At 43.3% G+C, this 16,167-nt stretch overlaps 1 protein-coding gene across 1 annotated transcript in view; it reads right to left on the reverse strand.

Annotated features, from left to right (window-relative positions):
* The window catches only part of PREP (prolyl endopeptidase), a 531,010-nt gene extending 522,472 nt beyond the window's left edge, over nt 1-8,538 (reverse strand). Inside the window, exon 1 of the mRNA XM_021083601.1 lies at nt 8,412-8,538. The gene's annotated coding sequence lies outside the window, so the exon portion shown is untranslated. The remainder of the gene's footprint in view (nt 1-8,411) is intronic.

Consider the following 16,167-nt stretch of genomic DNA (forward strand, 5'->3'; position numbering starts at 1 on the left):
AGAAGCCTGTTTGAAAACATGAACATTCTGGTGTCAGGAAGAATTTCTATAACCAGTTCTATAGGAATAAAGTTTAATTAAAATGTAATTTGCTTTTAATATATTGCTAACGCATTAACAATTTTTTAAAAAACCAAAACCAAAACAAACAAAAACCCCAAAAAACCTAACAACCACAGATAAAGAAAGCTGACCCCCTACCTGTCTGAAGTGGGTTGGGAAGTTGAAGAGGCACGGCTTGCTCTCCACAGGAGAAAGGGGGCGGCAGCAGGCACACATCCCTCTTCCTGGGACCCCCTGTCCACCTCACGAACCTGTGCAACTGTGTTCTACTTGCTTTCAGTTCATTTTGATAATTTAAAATAACACCACAGAAGATGGGGAGGGCATGGTTTAAGTGCAATATGAAACCCGATGGAACTGTGTGCATATTTGCTAGCAGTAATATTACCACCTAAATAATAAGAGTTGTGACACTGTGAGTTCTCTTTAGCATAGTTTTGATACAGAGAACAGCCAGTGTAATTTACCACTTAGGGAAACATTTCCTGTACAGGGTTATTCATCGTAGATATTTTCTTATAAGCAGTTCATTCAAACATGATTTTATGACAGGCCCATGAATCCAGCAAGAAAAATAAGCTTGTAAAAGTATCTGTCCTGTTATCTCTTCAGCGGAATGGAATTTTTCTGTAATTTTCCATAAAGCACTTCTCTAATTTTTACTTAAAGTACCATACATGGACTATAGGCAAACATTTGTTATTTTCCAAACCAAGCATTGTGAAATTTCTCTTTAGATAAAATAAACTTTGCCTTTCTGCACTGGCATACATCTCATTTTGTATATGGGCATACACACACACACACACACACACACCATGACACACAGAGGCAGCAAAAGGAGGGTGGAAAATCTATGGATTCAGAAGCAGAAACCTTGGGAGCCAATTATGATTCTGTGTGCCAAACTATATGACATGAACAAAGTCACATAATTTTCCTGAATTCCAATTTCCTTTTATACCAACGAGTTATAATATTTACCTCTCTGCCTCTCTCAGAGAAACATGATAATACCCTCAAAAGATGACATATAGGAAAATATTTTGTACAAAGGTAGGATTTTCACAAAATATTTAAATATATTTCTTATGCTTTAGGGGCTCAGTTTCGATAAGAACTATCTTTGTTAGGCAAAAGTTAAGTTATGAAACTAAAAGTACAACTTTCCATATGATGTGGAGTTTCCTGTTCTGTGTTTTACAAGGCCATGTCCCAGATGGGCGGTTATTTATTACCATATGACCAACTCCAGCTTTGATTACAGTTATTAGAACATGAAAATATTGACAGAGCTGAGATCTCAGTTGTGCAATACAAGGACCATGAGAATCTAAAATGTCATGAGGGATCATCCTTCCCTCATGGGTTTCAACAGCTCAAGAGGTCGAGGATAATTTCAACAAAGCCATTAGGGTTGGAAATAAAAGGTTAAATATTACCTTACCGGTGAATTGACTAACTAGACTTCCCTGCTGGTCCTCAGTGGTCATGCTGAGACCTGGACTTTGACGTGCCTGGTGAGGCTGACCTAAGGCCAAGGAGGAGGAAGTCAGTCCTTTCTGGGGGGCACCGCCTGCCCTGGAGCTACTGGGCTCCATCCCAAGTACCTGTGGGCTCCATCGCTCTGGACCAGTACCGTAGCCATAGCTCAGGGCCTGGGGTGGGGCCTCCCTCCTGAACTGCCCCTGCCTCTGACTTCCCATCACTCCCAAAGGGCTTCTTGTTGTCTGTGAAGTTGCTGCTCTGGATCTGGCTTTCCTGTGCCTCGTACAAGTGCCAGTCAACTTAACTGATCAACTGAGTTCAAGGGCCTCACCCCGAAATGACTCCAGTGGGCCGGGCAGATAAAGTAAAGGGTAAAATGGGCCAAGCAGAGACTGTCACCCCGGAGGGTGCCTGAACCATGAAATCAGTGACCTCTGAGCTACAGTTCTTTGTAACATCACAGAAATAGAGGACTCAGGGTGGCCAGAAATTATCACCAGAATCCAGGAATCTGTGTTTTTAGCTAAAATCTTGACTGTTTAAATGTTGGGAAGTAAATCCAAATATTTTCTAATGTTTTTTAAAGTTTGTTCTTTGTTTGCCTTAAAGTCTAAGTAGACAGAACACATCAACAAGCCATATTCAGCCCACCAGCAGCCACCTTTCCACCTCTCATCTAACAGGTGCAAAAGGGAGAATATTAAAGGAGGATCCCTCCCCGTATACACACAGAATCCTCTTTGCCCTGTCAGTTAACATATGTGCATCAGAGAAACAGCCTGTCAGTGCCCCATTTTACTTTGTTGGAAGTCAAAAGGAACTGGTTCTGATGAGTACTTCAGACTAGATTGGAAGAAAAGGTGACCCATGTCACCAAGGAGGAAATATTGTCGGAAATCAGGCCTCACAGCTTCCCCTTTGCCCTCTCTATGACAAATATAGCCCACTCTGCACTAAGACAGCCCTGAGAACTTCATCCATGGGGGATGCCATATGGTCGCCCTGCCAGCTGCTTTGTAACCCCTCGCCCAGGCCTTTGGCTGGTCCAGGGTCTCTGGGTGAAGGGAGAAGATTGTACGCCAGAGGGCGGGACATACACAAGTCAACACGCCAGCCCAGTGCCCACATGAGGAAGTCATGGGTCGGTTGGCAAGTTATTAGCAAAGATAGAAATAAGAGCAGAGTTCATTATTTCCAATGAATAATAAAAAAAAAAAAAGTTACTAATTTAGAGAATCACAGAGTAATGCCCAGAGATGCTTCTAAACCCGCTATGTCAACACGATGTGAGGGCTTACAGTGCAATACAAACACACTGAAGAAAAGATGGTGCCCTGTACCCAGGCCCTTCATGTAGGTAGAGACTTTTCTATATGCTGCAGAAATGTCAGGCCAGCACTTCTCAGAAATGGAGAAGGCCAAGAGACGTTATCAGTGGTCAAGAGATTATTCTAGCTGATTACACTGCCAACACCCAATAATTGTCTCCATTTCAACCAGAAACTGATCAAGTATGACAAATGTGGCCTTGTTACTCAAGAGGTCTCTGGAAAGCATCGCTCTGCTGTTTGTGACTTTTGAAAATCAAAAAATGACTCAACCCAAAAGAAAAAAAAAAAAGATTTGATTGAATTACCTTGCAGAAACCACCTTTAAAATCAGTGAGCCTGCAAATGGGATCTTAGCCAGTCTGGAAGCAGGCCATGATAGGCTCTCTCTACAGAGAACCAGTCTGTCCAAAGCCATGGGAAGTGCAAGCTTGAAAGTCCACAGTCCAGGATCAAGACCTGTCTGGCTGCTCTGCCATGGCTGAGAAAGGAGCTGCTCCTCTTATGTAATGGGAGCCAGGCTTACAACACAGGGCACCAAGAATGGCTCCCAGTGAAAGCAACAAGGGCTGCATGGTAGCCATCACCCACAGGAACTGGTTTAACTGTCACATTCTGCTTTGTTGGCATATGTTTTACTGGGAGGTTTTTATAGCTTTCATTAGTATTCCAGAAAAAAAAAAAAAAAAAGATTATCAATCATGTCATTACCAGTCCTCCCATTTAACCTTGGAGAAACTAGGATGAGCAGGTAGCCTTTCTCAGCTCCCTTCCAAAATTAGTCGCTTTGACATATAGGATGCTGTAGCCCAAACCGCTGGCCACAGCAGTAGTCCCCTCCATTGCGATGAAATGTGACAAGAGAGGGAGAAGATCCAGATGGAGTAGGAAGTCATCTCTTGGTTTGGGTCTGTTAATTTATGAGAGAGGAAGGGGTCGTCTCTACCATTTCAGAAATGTCAGCTGAGACTTTAGATTGTGTCCACCCAGAATATTTTGTTGTTCCCCCCCCCCAAAGCACTATGGAACCATATTCCGCTTTAGGAACAATTTCCAAGTGTGACTTCAACTGGAAATTTTATGAGCTCATTCAGGCACGACCTGTGTCATTTAACAAAATGCTGCTTCAGTGCAGAAATAAATATGCTTGTAGGGGGTGGGGGGGATCCCTATGTCTAACCTACAAAGGAGTCCTTAATTCAACCCACAAAGAACTGGCCTATTACCTATCATCACAGGCTCAGCAGGGAGGGAGAGAGCAGCTACTCAGGTCAAGTTTTGTAGAGGGGAAAAAAAAAAAGTGTGACATGCCCTATAAAATAAAATCTTTTATATTTGTATAGTAGGAGTTTTAAGATGCTTTTTTTATACAACTAATGCAATTCTCACAACCACCCTTGTTTTATAGAAGAAGCACCAGAGGCTCAGGGGTGTTAAAACTTGCCCAAAAGCCCTTCCCTTCTAAAATGCTCACAGACACAGAGAACAAGCTTGTGGTTGCCAAGGGGGAGAGAGAGGGAGTAGGATGGACGGGGAGTTTGAGGTTAGTAGCTGCAAACTATGAGGTCCTCCTATATAGCATAGGGAACTATATCCAATCTCTTGGGATAGACCAAGATGGAAGCTAGTATAAGAAAAAGAATGTATATATATATGCAGGACTGGGTCACTTTGCTGTACAGCAGAAATTGGCATGACACTGTAAATAAAAATTACTTAAATAAAATTTAAAATAAAGTAAAAAAAAAAGAAAAGAAAAGAAAATGCTCCAGCCCGCCTGACAATGCCTCCAGCCCTGCTGCCCCTTCAAACCGACGCTCTTCCATCTCCAACCCTACTTCCCCAAGTAAAGAAGGAAGCCTGGCTTTCTCCCTCTGGGGCTCATCTCTTATTATGAGATAAATGCTTTCATGCCCTTTCCACAATAAGTTGGTCCCCTGCTCTGCACTTTGGGTAAAATCCTAAGTCATCATCACCACGACAATCAGGGCCACACCAGCCTTCCTCCTGCTCTTTCCCCAAACCAAGTATGATGCTATCTACTAGTGTAAAAGATATTTGCGGCAGGGACAGAGGGAGGATGGGAAGGACGAATGGAGGAAAGAGATAAGGAGGGAGGAAGAAAGGGAGGGAAGGAGGGAGGAATCTTAGAAAATCCATCTTCTTTCCTTACAGCAGCAGCTGACCCTACATAAGTGTTTTTAAGGACTTGCTGTGTGCTTATGTTCTACTGGGGTATGAGAAGTGCCCATCAGGGACCCCAGGGCTGGGAAAAAGGGAACCCAAATGGAGTCAAGAACAGTGTGGCACGGACTGTCAGAGTCAGGAGTTCAGAAATGAGGACACGCTGAGTCAGGAGAGGCTCTGCAGACGAGGGGCCCTGGGGAACCTCAGAGCTTCCCAAGGTCTCCCTTGGGGGACAGGAGATCATCTTCTCCCAGGGAGGGCAGGCCGATGCAGGAGGAACTGGATTTCCAGGCTTTACCTGATTTCCATGATGTCCGTGCTTTACGTGCTTTACCGGCTCAGGACACCACAAGGTGACACTGGCTACTCTGTGGGCATGAAGTGACTCTGTGAGTCATTGCTAGAATGTCAAAGGGATTTCTTAGTCAGGAAACAGTCTCTGCCTTGGTATTTATGATCAACAATGCAGACAAACAGAAGTCTAAAGAGCAAATGGGCCAGCATAGTGCCCCAGGATGCAGGCCTTACCCCGCTGGGTAGGAGAAGACCCTCAGCCTCTGCATACCAGGCCCTTTACCACTCCAGCAAAGCATGTGAGGCTCCACTGATGGCCCTGCCCTCTGCTTAGCATTTCACTTGGGAGGGAGGGGGAGGGGGAGGGGGTGGACCAACATCAATGCAAACAAAATGCAGTCAGAGAAGATAGCTTGAAAAATCATAATATAATTGTGTGGAATGGATTTGTCATTTGCACATAAAAATACTGCAAAAATCCTAATCCAAGTCACTCTACACAATTCCCATGGGGCAGACTCTGGCATTGTGTAGCCTGAAATTTAAATGACATTCCTTGAAATAATGTCATTTGCAGCAGCATGGATGGACCTAGAGATGACCATACTGAGTGAAGTCAGCCAGAGACAGACAAATATCATGTGATGCCACTTATATGTGGCATCTAAAACACAAATCAATACATCTATGAAACCAGCAGACCTGTGGTTGCCAAGGGGAAGAGGGTGAAGGAAGGGAAGAACTGGGCATTTGGGACTGGAAAATGCAAACTATTATATATAGGATGGATGAACAACAAGGTCCTACTGTACAGCACAGGGAAATATATTCATTATCCCGTGATTAACCACACTGGAAGAGAATATGAAAAAGACTATATATATATAACTGAATCACATTGTCAGACAGTAGGAAGGACCACATTATATCAACTCTACTTCAATAAAATTTAAAAAATAAAATCACCAATGAGATTCTGTTGTATAGCCCAAGAAACTATACCTGTTTACTAGTGATGGAACATGATGGAAGATAATGTGAAAAACAAAGAATGTATATATATATACACACACACACACACACACACACACACACACACAACTGGGTTACTTTGCTGTATAGCAGACATTGACAGAACATTGTAAATCAACTATAATAAAAAACTTTTAATTAAAAAATAAAATCAGGAGTTCCTGTCATGGCTCAGTGGTTAACGAATCCAACTAGGAACCATGAGGTTGCAGGTTCGATCCCTGGCCTTGCTCAGTGGGTTAAGGATCCGGCATTGCTGTGAGCTGTGGTGTTGGTTGCAGATGCGGCTCAGATCCCGCGTTGCTGTAGCTTTGGCATAGGCTGGCGACTACAGCTCCGATTTAGACCCCTAGCCTGGGAACCTCCATATGCCTTGGGAGTGGCCCTGGAAAAGGCAAAGAGACAAAAATTAATTAATTAATTAATTTAATTTAATCACATTCACCTTAAAGGGAAGGTAGTTTACATAATTTAGATTGAAACAGTTTACAAAGATAAGGTTTATGTCTTGCTGGACAAACATGTAGAACTTGACAGCACCCATTGTTGGTCTCATTTCGCTCCTGATGATAAGGCTTAACTGGGGAGGCAAAGGATCACTAGTCTTCCCTTTCAGCTCAGAGATTCCATGAATTGGATCTCTTTGGTTTCCTGCGGTAGAAAAGCACACTAAAGCTATGCAGTCTTCTCTCGGGGACACCTGGAACCCTGACTGTTGTGAATGACTAGTCAAGCAACCTCAGCCTCCTCAGGCCTCTCTCACATGAAGGGCCATTATCTCTCTCCTCTTCACTTAGACTGAGCCAAAGACCTGCAGATTGGGAGCTGCTACTAGCAAAATTATTTCAGTAGCATTTCGTTTTCCTGAAATAAATAGTATCCAGTCTTTCTTTGTCCTAAAAAAACCCCACACAATTATTCTGCAAACAAATGTTCTAAACATTGGCCAAAAGAAAAAAAAGACAGAAAAATAGAGCACCAATCTTTGAACTAGAAAACCTGGATTTTAGTGCTGGCTTTACCACTTGCTACTTAGGTGACTTGATTCTTGCCAACTCAGACCTCATGAACCTCAATCTCTTAGTTAAGGGGGTGGGGGAGGCAGAGGGCCTTCCAAGACCAGTTCACAGGTTTGCCTGAGAGAGTCAGGACATAAATGGTGTCAAAGTGCTTCATAAAACTTAATGTGTTCTACCAATGAAAGGGATCATGGGTGGTTTATTATTATTATCATCATCATTATTGTCATTATTATTATTATTACTATGAACCATTGTTCAAGTGACTGGCAGAAGCTGGATCACTAAGCATACCAAGAGCCTAAACGTGTGTTACAACGTGGGCCTAAAAGTTCAGGCTTTGGAGTTTCTGTTGTGGTTCAGCCACATACGAACATAGTGTCCCTGAGGATTCCTGGCCTCGTTCAGTAGGTTAAGGATCTGTGGCAAAGGTCAGAGATGCAGCTCGGATCCAGCTCTGCTGTGGGTGTGGCTCCGATTCCGGCCCCTGGTCCAGGAACTTCCATATGCCACAGGTGTGGCTGTAGAAAGAAAAAAAAAAAAAAAAATCATGCCTTCAGCAAAGGAAGTATTATGTCTCTTACTATCATGACTGAGAGGACAGAGAGAATTTAGTGTCAACAATCAGAAGAAAACTCATCACAGGGAGCTCCACCCTCTCAAGATTATTAAATATGTGACAACACAGGCAACCTGACACCTGGAGCCCCTCCTACCCTGAAGCAACGCGGGTGACAGTGGCATAACTCACCCTTTCCTGGGTATCGAGTGCAACTGCCACTGAGAACCCCACCCTCATCCAGGTAATGACAGTCCCCAGGTGGGTCAGCGTCCCCTCCTTGGGAAACACAGCCCATGACAGAGTCCTGATGCCACACGTATCTCCACCTAAGGGGTCTGGCTGGCCACAGAGACCTCAGGAGAAGCTGAACCTCTATAGCTCTTTGAGATCCCAGGCTGTAGGAGAACGGTTCCAGGCAGAAAGGAACACTTGCCTTACCTGGGTTGGCCTCTCCATGACAAGTAGCCTGAAGAGTCACCAGGCAAAAACAACATTGGGTTGGGTTTCACTCTTGCAGGGCAGAACTTTTCCTGAAAATCCTGATGTTCAGATGTTTACAATTATAGGCAATGGGGCTCAGAGAGCCAGCCTCCTGGATCACGTGGGTGTTATTTTTGGTTTTGTTTTCATTAGATGCGACACTGAGCTGAGCCGTGAGCCTTCTAGGGAGTTGCACAAGCTCAGCTTTTAGAGATTGTGTTTCATGGTCACGGAAAGAAAAAAAAAATAAAATAACTGGATTTAATAGGTTTTCACAATCATATTATCTACTTAACCTTCCAAGATCATTACTCACTTAATTACAAGCCCAAAGGAAAAGATTACAGGGTAGGGGCCCCCACTATGCAGTCGCAACAATAAAAAAGCAGATTCTTCACAACTGATGTAAATCTAAATCTAATATCAAAAGTCATTTCAAGAGCTCTGATTAGAACCCCTCCGATCTGAAATACCTGCACTCCTTTGGTAATTATTCCTATTACAAAATGGATATTTATATAAGATTATGTGTTTATATATGAATGTATTTTTACGCATGCTAAAATAGATTCGATGAGTCTAAATTGGCCAAAAAAATATATATATCTTGAAGGAGTTCCCACTGTGGTGCAGCAGAAATGAATCCAACTAGTATTCATGAGGATTCAGGTTCCATCCCCGGCCTCGCTCAGTAAATTAAGGATCTGGTGTTGCTGTGAGCTGTGTTGTAGGTTGCAGTTGTGGCTCAGATCTAGCATAACTGTGGCTGTGGTGCAGGCCAGCAGCTGCAGCTCTGATTAGACCCCTAGCCTAGGAACTTCCATATGCTGTGGGTGCGCTCCTAAAAAGCAAAAAAATTGTGTGTATATATATATATAATTTTTAAGCCATGGGTGACAGGCTTTTGCTCTCTTACTCTGTAGCTTTGAACAAATGCTCTAATCCTCGGAATCTCCAGGTCCATTAAAACCCTGTGCCCCCACATCAAAGTGGTGAGCATACAGAACGCCATCACACAAACTGGATAAATGTGCTTCTGTCACAAGTGAATTTCTTTGTTTAGTTCTAGAGGACCACGACAGGCCATTCAGGTCGAGGCAGCTTTAATTATCCTTTCTACAAATGAGAGAGCATTCATCAGTCTCCAAAAGATGTTTCCCATCTTGATGCTGTCAAAAGGAAAATCTTGAATGAGACTTACCCTGAATCTGGTTCTTATTCTCTCATTTACTTTTATGGGATTAAAGCAAAACAAAAGCACTTTTAAAAAAATTATCGTAGTTGATTTACAATGTTCTGTCAATTTCTGCTGTACAGCAAAGTGACCCAGTCATATATATATATAGATAGATAGAGATATATATATAGATATAGATAGATAGATATTATTTTTCTCCTATTTTCCATCATGTTCCATCACAAGTGATTGGATCTAGTTCCCTGTGCTACAAAAACCTCATGGCTCATCTACTTCAAATGCAATAGTTTGCCTGCAAAAGCACTTTCTGACTCTCTCTCCAGAGCGTTCGACATTTGGATTCCTCTTTCCTGTGCCGAGTGGAGGCATTGGGTCCACATTGCTTTTACCAAGTTTTCTCTTCAAGCTGCAATGTCCCCGTTTGTGTCCCCTCCTGGGATTCCAGGTGACACCATCAAGCCAGGCTCAGACTGTCCCACATCCTCCCACGGAGGTCTTGTTTTGATGTTGAGACAGACTCCGCCTGAGCATGCAGTCCAGTGCATTCACGATGCAGCTGGAGAGCTGTCCCAGGAGGATGGTCCCAGGTCTCAGGGAACAGCCGAGCTGACAGCTGCAGATGAGCCCGGCTGCTGATGGGGAACAGCCACACCGAAGTGTAGCCAACACTAGCAGGCTCCCTGGGCTCCAAACTCTCTTGTGAACCAGGGCTGGGAAGGACTGTTCTAATCTAGGCCTGCCGACTTTTCCTAAGTCTGCAGAGCCCAACAAGCAGAGAGCCAGTGACTGTCTGCAGTGGCTGAATGAAAAAAGAAGAAAAAGAAAAAAACCTTCCTTCTATTTTCAAAAAAGGTTTGTAATTCTTCCTATAAGGTGCAGGAGAACAAAGAAAAATTATATGCTCCTGGTAAACCATTTCTTTCAGAGAGGTACATAGAAAGGAAGGCAACATTATAGTCCTAAGATTAAAACTTCATTTATTCTGTATGATGTTAAAAACCCATTTTATAATTAAGTAATTCCTTAATTAGGTGGCCAAAACAAAAAAGATGTGGTTAAATTACCATTGTACTTTTCAAAAGGATATTTTCAGGGAAGGGTGGTGTTTGGTTCCTTGGTTGCTAAAACTCCAAGGGCTTGCAGGGGGTTCTGGACACCCCACACCAGTGGTCACCAGTAGCGCAGGGCAGCCACAGTCTGCTCCAGGTTTTATCCACCGCTCCTCTGCTCCCCTCCCCCACCTCAACCCCACTGCTGGCCTGTGGCCAGCTCTAGCGTCACTCACGTCCTTTGTCTCTTTTCCAAAAGCAGCATACTCTTCTCAGTGTGCTTCACAGAGCCTCACTTCCAGGCATCGCTCCTGACCCTGAGCTTCCTGTGTAGTATGTGGGCATCAGTGTTCTAACAACCGAGCCACAACTAAGAGATGCCATCACACGGTCCGCTCCCGAGATAACACAGGCCACGCTTGGCAGGCACACCCCATGGAGGCTCTGAACCTCAAGGGGTCCCAGAACTACTGCGTCACCCCCGCCCCAGCACCTCCTGGAAGGATGTTCCCCATCCTCCATGGCTGCGCACACCGCCCTCATTCACATCCGCACAAAATGTTCTGGAACCTTTTGCTTTCTACCTCCCCCAGCAAGCACCGAAGCAGGACAGAAAGCTTATTTTAATAACCTTGGCCTTTGTTCAAAAACCGTCTACTGAGAACCTACTCTGTAAAGCACCGTGCTAGGTGCGAAGGATCCAGAGATGAAAAGACAGGTAGACCAAAGTGGTGGTGGGTGTTAACCATCATCATTAAGGTCATCCTCATTCCTTTGTTCTTACTCCGTGATCACTAGTAAACCCTGAGTTTTATAGAGGCCTTGAAATACTTTGGCATACTTGATCTCATTTGATCTTGGCAACAATCTTGCTGGACAGGGATTGTTCATCTTGCAGAGGAAGAAACTGAAGCTTGAAGGGGCTGAGTGAGTTAACCTGGAGTCACACAGCTAGGGAGTGGCAGAATGAGGAATCAGACTTAAAACTTCTGCTTCTAAGTCTTCCTCTTGCTCTCTATATCACCCAGCTTATGGAGGGCCAAGGGGAAAAGGATTTTTCCAAGAAACCTTCTGGTAGCAACACAACCATTAACAAGTCTTGAACAACTACCATATGCAAAATCTGCCCTGGCCTCTGGGAAGGAGATGGAGCAATACAAAGATGAGTGCAGCACTGCCCTCCTCAAAGGAGTTTAGTGAAGGAAGGAAAAGTCACTGGAGGTGAACTAATCCGAGGAAGTGAATGAATCCAGGGAAAGGGAAGGAGAAAGTGCTGGTAGGGGTTGGAAACTCAAGGATCCAGATTGAACTGGGCATTGTGTTGGGAGCGGCCATACTTACACTCCGTCTCAATCACTCTTGGGCCAAAAAGCAAGGAGTAGCAATATGGTTTTCCATGCAGACTTTTTTTTTTTTTTTTAATCATAGAGAAAGTGTGCCATCCAATTGACATGACTATTCTTTTTGTGTGTGGGGGGGTATATTTTTGGTTTTTAAATTTTTTAACTTTTAAAGGTTACACTCCATTTGCAGCCATTACAAAATATTGGCTACATTCTCCATGTTGTACAATGCAAATTTGAGCAGCTTTTACACCCAATAGTTGGTACCTCTAACGCTCCCACCTCTAAAGTGCCTCACCCCTTCCCACCCTTGTCTCCCCACTTGAGAGATAATTTGTTCTCTATATCTGAGTGTCTGCTTTTTTTGTTACTTTCCCTACTTTGTTGAATTTTTTAGAGTTCACATATAAATGATATCATATGGTATTTTGACACAGGTATTCTGATTCCTGAGAATTATCTCCTCAATTACAAATTGGAAGAGTATTTTCACAACAATCCCCCAAAGTCCCTTGGAATTGGAGAACGACACATGAGTCTTTAAGAACCTGAAAATGTTGAGAGAACTGATAAAATTAAGTTTTTGAAGCTACAGAGCTAAAAAGAAGACCTTGGATCTATTATGATTCTCTCAAATTTTACCCAAAATGACCACCTAGTCTGTTTGGGGCATCTCTTTAGCCTTGAAACTTCACAATGGTAGGGCAGGACAGACTGAGGATGAGGAGAAATTCACCAAGAGTTGGCACTAGTCATAGTGAACAGCTGAGAAAGTGCTACTCACTTTCAACCGTAGCAACTGTAGTACTAAAAGGGGCTCTAGGCTAGGTTAAGTTCTCCTTAATAAGATGCTACCAGAGAAGCTGTTGTGCAAGGGGAGGGCCAAGAGGTGTTTCCCTTGTATGGATGGGATGGAACTGTGCTGTCTCTGCAGACTATCAGGGCTTTCTTCTGCAGGAGCATTAGTCCTATAAAAACTCAGTCATGCTCTTAGCTGCTGGAAAGACCAAACAGGGAGTTTTGGAGTAACCCATCAACCCCACTCACTTGTCCAATTCACCCCAACCTCTCCAGACTACAAACCCAGATAAGAAGCCATCATTAGCATCTGGCACTCATCTGGAGATAGATGCTGTACTTCCTGAGGAGGAGGTGAGAACCTAGACCCTGGGAGACTTGAGAGAAGGAAGAGAAGACTAAGGAGAAAGATGGGAGAGAGAAGGAGATCTGTGAATGCCTCTTTTCAAAGCCTGCTGACCCTTATGCAGTGGAAAGAAATGAATTCCCAATCCTGTTATGCTACTCTGCTCTGTGAGGTCTACCAGATGTTGGAATAAAAAAAACTGTGCTTCTCTGCCTCCTTATCCAGAGATCTAAAACCAAGTCAGCTGCCTTTGTGGATCATTAGGGATATCATTACTGGCTATTAATATTCTTTTTTTTAAGCTGTCCAAATTTCATCTAAAATTATTTTTTGCTTAAGTTACCCATAGTTACTTTGTTTTTTGAAGGCCAAGGATCCCAGATACTCCCTCCCTAATCTTTCCAGGCCTGCACTACCAAACCCACCTAGATCATCATCTACATTCTCCCCACCCTCTTGTTACAATGAAAGAAGTATCCTCCCCACCCCACCCCCACACACCCCCCCCCGGTGTAAAAACAATCCCTTCAATGGGTTCTAGACTTCCCCTCCTCCCCTACTCTTTACAACTCCATTCCTTAGGTTCTTTCCTCTCTTCTGCATCACTGGTCTCTCCCTGACTCCCGAATCATTCACAGCCTATACACAGACTCTGCTAGCAACCACCTCAAACTATCACACGTGCCCCTACATCCCCTGCTATCACCACTCCTTCCTTCTGCTTCATTTTATAATTGCTCTTCCATTGAGCATTGTGCAGATGTGCTGTCTCCATTTCTTCTCTTTCCAATTCTCTCTCCAACTCACTCTTGCCTCCATTCTACCTCCAACTGGCCACTGGCACTGAACCTGCTTTGCCAGGTCACTGGTGACCTCCACATTCCAAATCCACTGGATATTTTCTTGCACTCGTCTTACGAGGCATTTTGGTAGCAGTGTCCTCACTGCCCACCCCCTCCTTCTTGAAGGCCCTTATGACTCATAAACAGACTGCTCTTGCTGAACACAGGGCGAAAGGGCAGCAGCTGCAGGAGCCGAGGGGTCAGAGGAGCCAGGAGGCCCAGGGGAGGGAGGATGGAAGCTCATTTTCATTCTGACACAGCAGTACGTATGTATGGTCTCCTTAAATAACTCAGATCACTTCACTCCCCTGATTCGAATCTTTCATTGACATCCCATCATGCTTAGAGTAAAAGCCACCCTCTTTTAAGTGCCCTCAGGAAAACCCCACATCTTCTGGTCCAATCTAGTTCTCCAGTGTAAAAATATTCTCTTGACTTGTCTGATGTTCTGCATTTTCATTTCAAAAACATAAAGAGCTGCTTAAGAGTTATTTTCTTCAGTTTTGTTGTTTTGATCTATACAAAATCATTGTGGTACTTCAAACAGTGAGTAAAGGATGGAACTCTTATTGGCTATTGAATCCAACAAACATTTATATACAAAAGTCTATCACTGCCAGTGAGATTTGGAGAAGTACCAGGCCCATGCCCATCTTGGGAGCTCTCTGTTCTTTCCAGCAAACAAAACAACAACTACTTTCTTATTATTCCATAGCCATTTGTACCAGACCTGCCACCTGAACCAGAGGTAACACAGAGACTCTGTCTTATAATATACTGGGTGGTAAGGGACGTCACAGAACCCAGTTTTAACCATGTAAGTGAAGATGACATTCAAGCCAGTACATGAACTTGTTGGCCACCTAAGAAATTTGACAAAGCATGCTAACTATTGCCTTCGGAGTGGATAAGCAATGAGATCCTGCTGTATAGCACAGGGAACAATATCTAGTCACTTGTGATGGAGCATGATAACATGAGAAAAAAAGAATGTATAACGTATGTGTGACTGGGTCACCTTGCTGTACAGTAGAAAATTGACAGAACACTGTAAACCAGCTATAATGGAAATAAATAAAAATCCTTAAAAAAAAAAAGAAACAAACAAGAAAAAATATATATATATATCGGGGAGCACAGAGCACACCAATCAGGCTTCTATGTCACCTGGGTCCTGTGCAAAGTAGAGAAAAGAAAAAAAAGAAAGAAATTTGACAAAGCAGTTGACTTATTGACAAGAGTTAGCATTCATGCCAGACTTGTCTTTCCCTTGCCATGAGGGTTTGAGATTTAGCTGCAATCTTCAAACAATATACCTCCATTTCATGTCACATTTTTGCCTTATACCAGTACCCCCAGGGAAATGTGTCAACAGCCATGTTCAGATTTTTCAGAGGAACTACCCCACCACTTCAGTCTGTACTGTTTTCATGTACAGCATACATTTACGTTGTTTTGCAAAGTTTATCAACGCAAGGCAAAGAGTGCCCAGGTTGCCTCTGTCTGTTGGTGGAGACAGCTATACACTCATTAGGACAGGAAAAGAGTGGTTTCCTAGGAGGTGAAGAGGTGGACCAAAGGCGGGGGTTTTCGAAGAATAATGGAGTAAAAATCTCTGGAATTCTAATCTCCTGCTTTTGCCTGTGGTTTGCAGTGGTCTGTACTGGGAGTCAAGATGCACCACTTTTTCCTGACAAATATCACTTGACAAAGCTATCCAGAGAGTTAACCTAGCTAAATACCTATCTGGATTTTATCAACCTGCTATGGGTAGGAAAATAAAAGTGATTTTAAAAAACAAAGTGGAAACCCACACTCCCTTTTTAAGTAAAAAAGAGGTTTTTTTCCCTAACTCCATGGCTTCTTTTTTAGCCTCTTTCCCTCTTAAGTTAATTTTCTTGGTTATTTTATCTTCTTCCAATATATTCTTCACCAACATCTGGGTGTAAGAGAATTTAAAGAGTCTATCCTTGTTCCTTTTTCTGAAGAAGTTGTATGTAAATGTGACTGGCCTAGCAGAGCTGAAACAAATCATAGAACCCTGTCACTTGGCACTGTTAAACTATAAAAATTTACCTTTGGAGAACTTGAACTTGGGCTTCAAGATTGGCTGAATCAGTAGACATCACAAAGAGATT

This window comes from Sus scrofa, chromosome 1 (assembly GCF_000003025.6).
Source record: "Sus scrofa isolate TJ Tabasco breed Duroc chromosome 1, Sscrofa11.1, whole genome shotgun sequence".
Classification (NCBI taxonomy): domain Eukaryota; kingdom Metazoa; phylum Chordata; class Mammalia; order Artiodactyla; family Suidae; genus Sus; species Sus scrofa.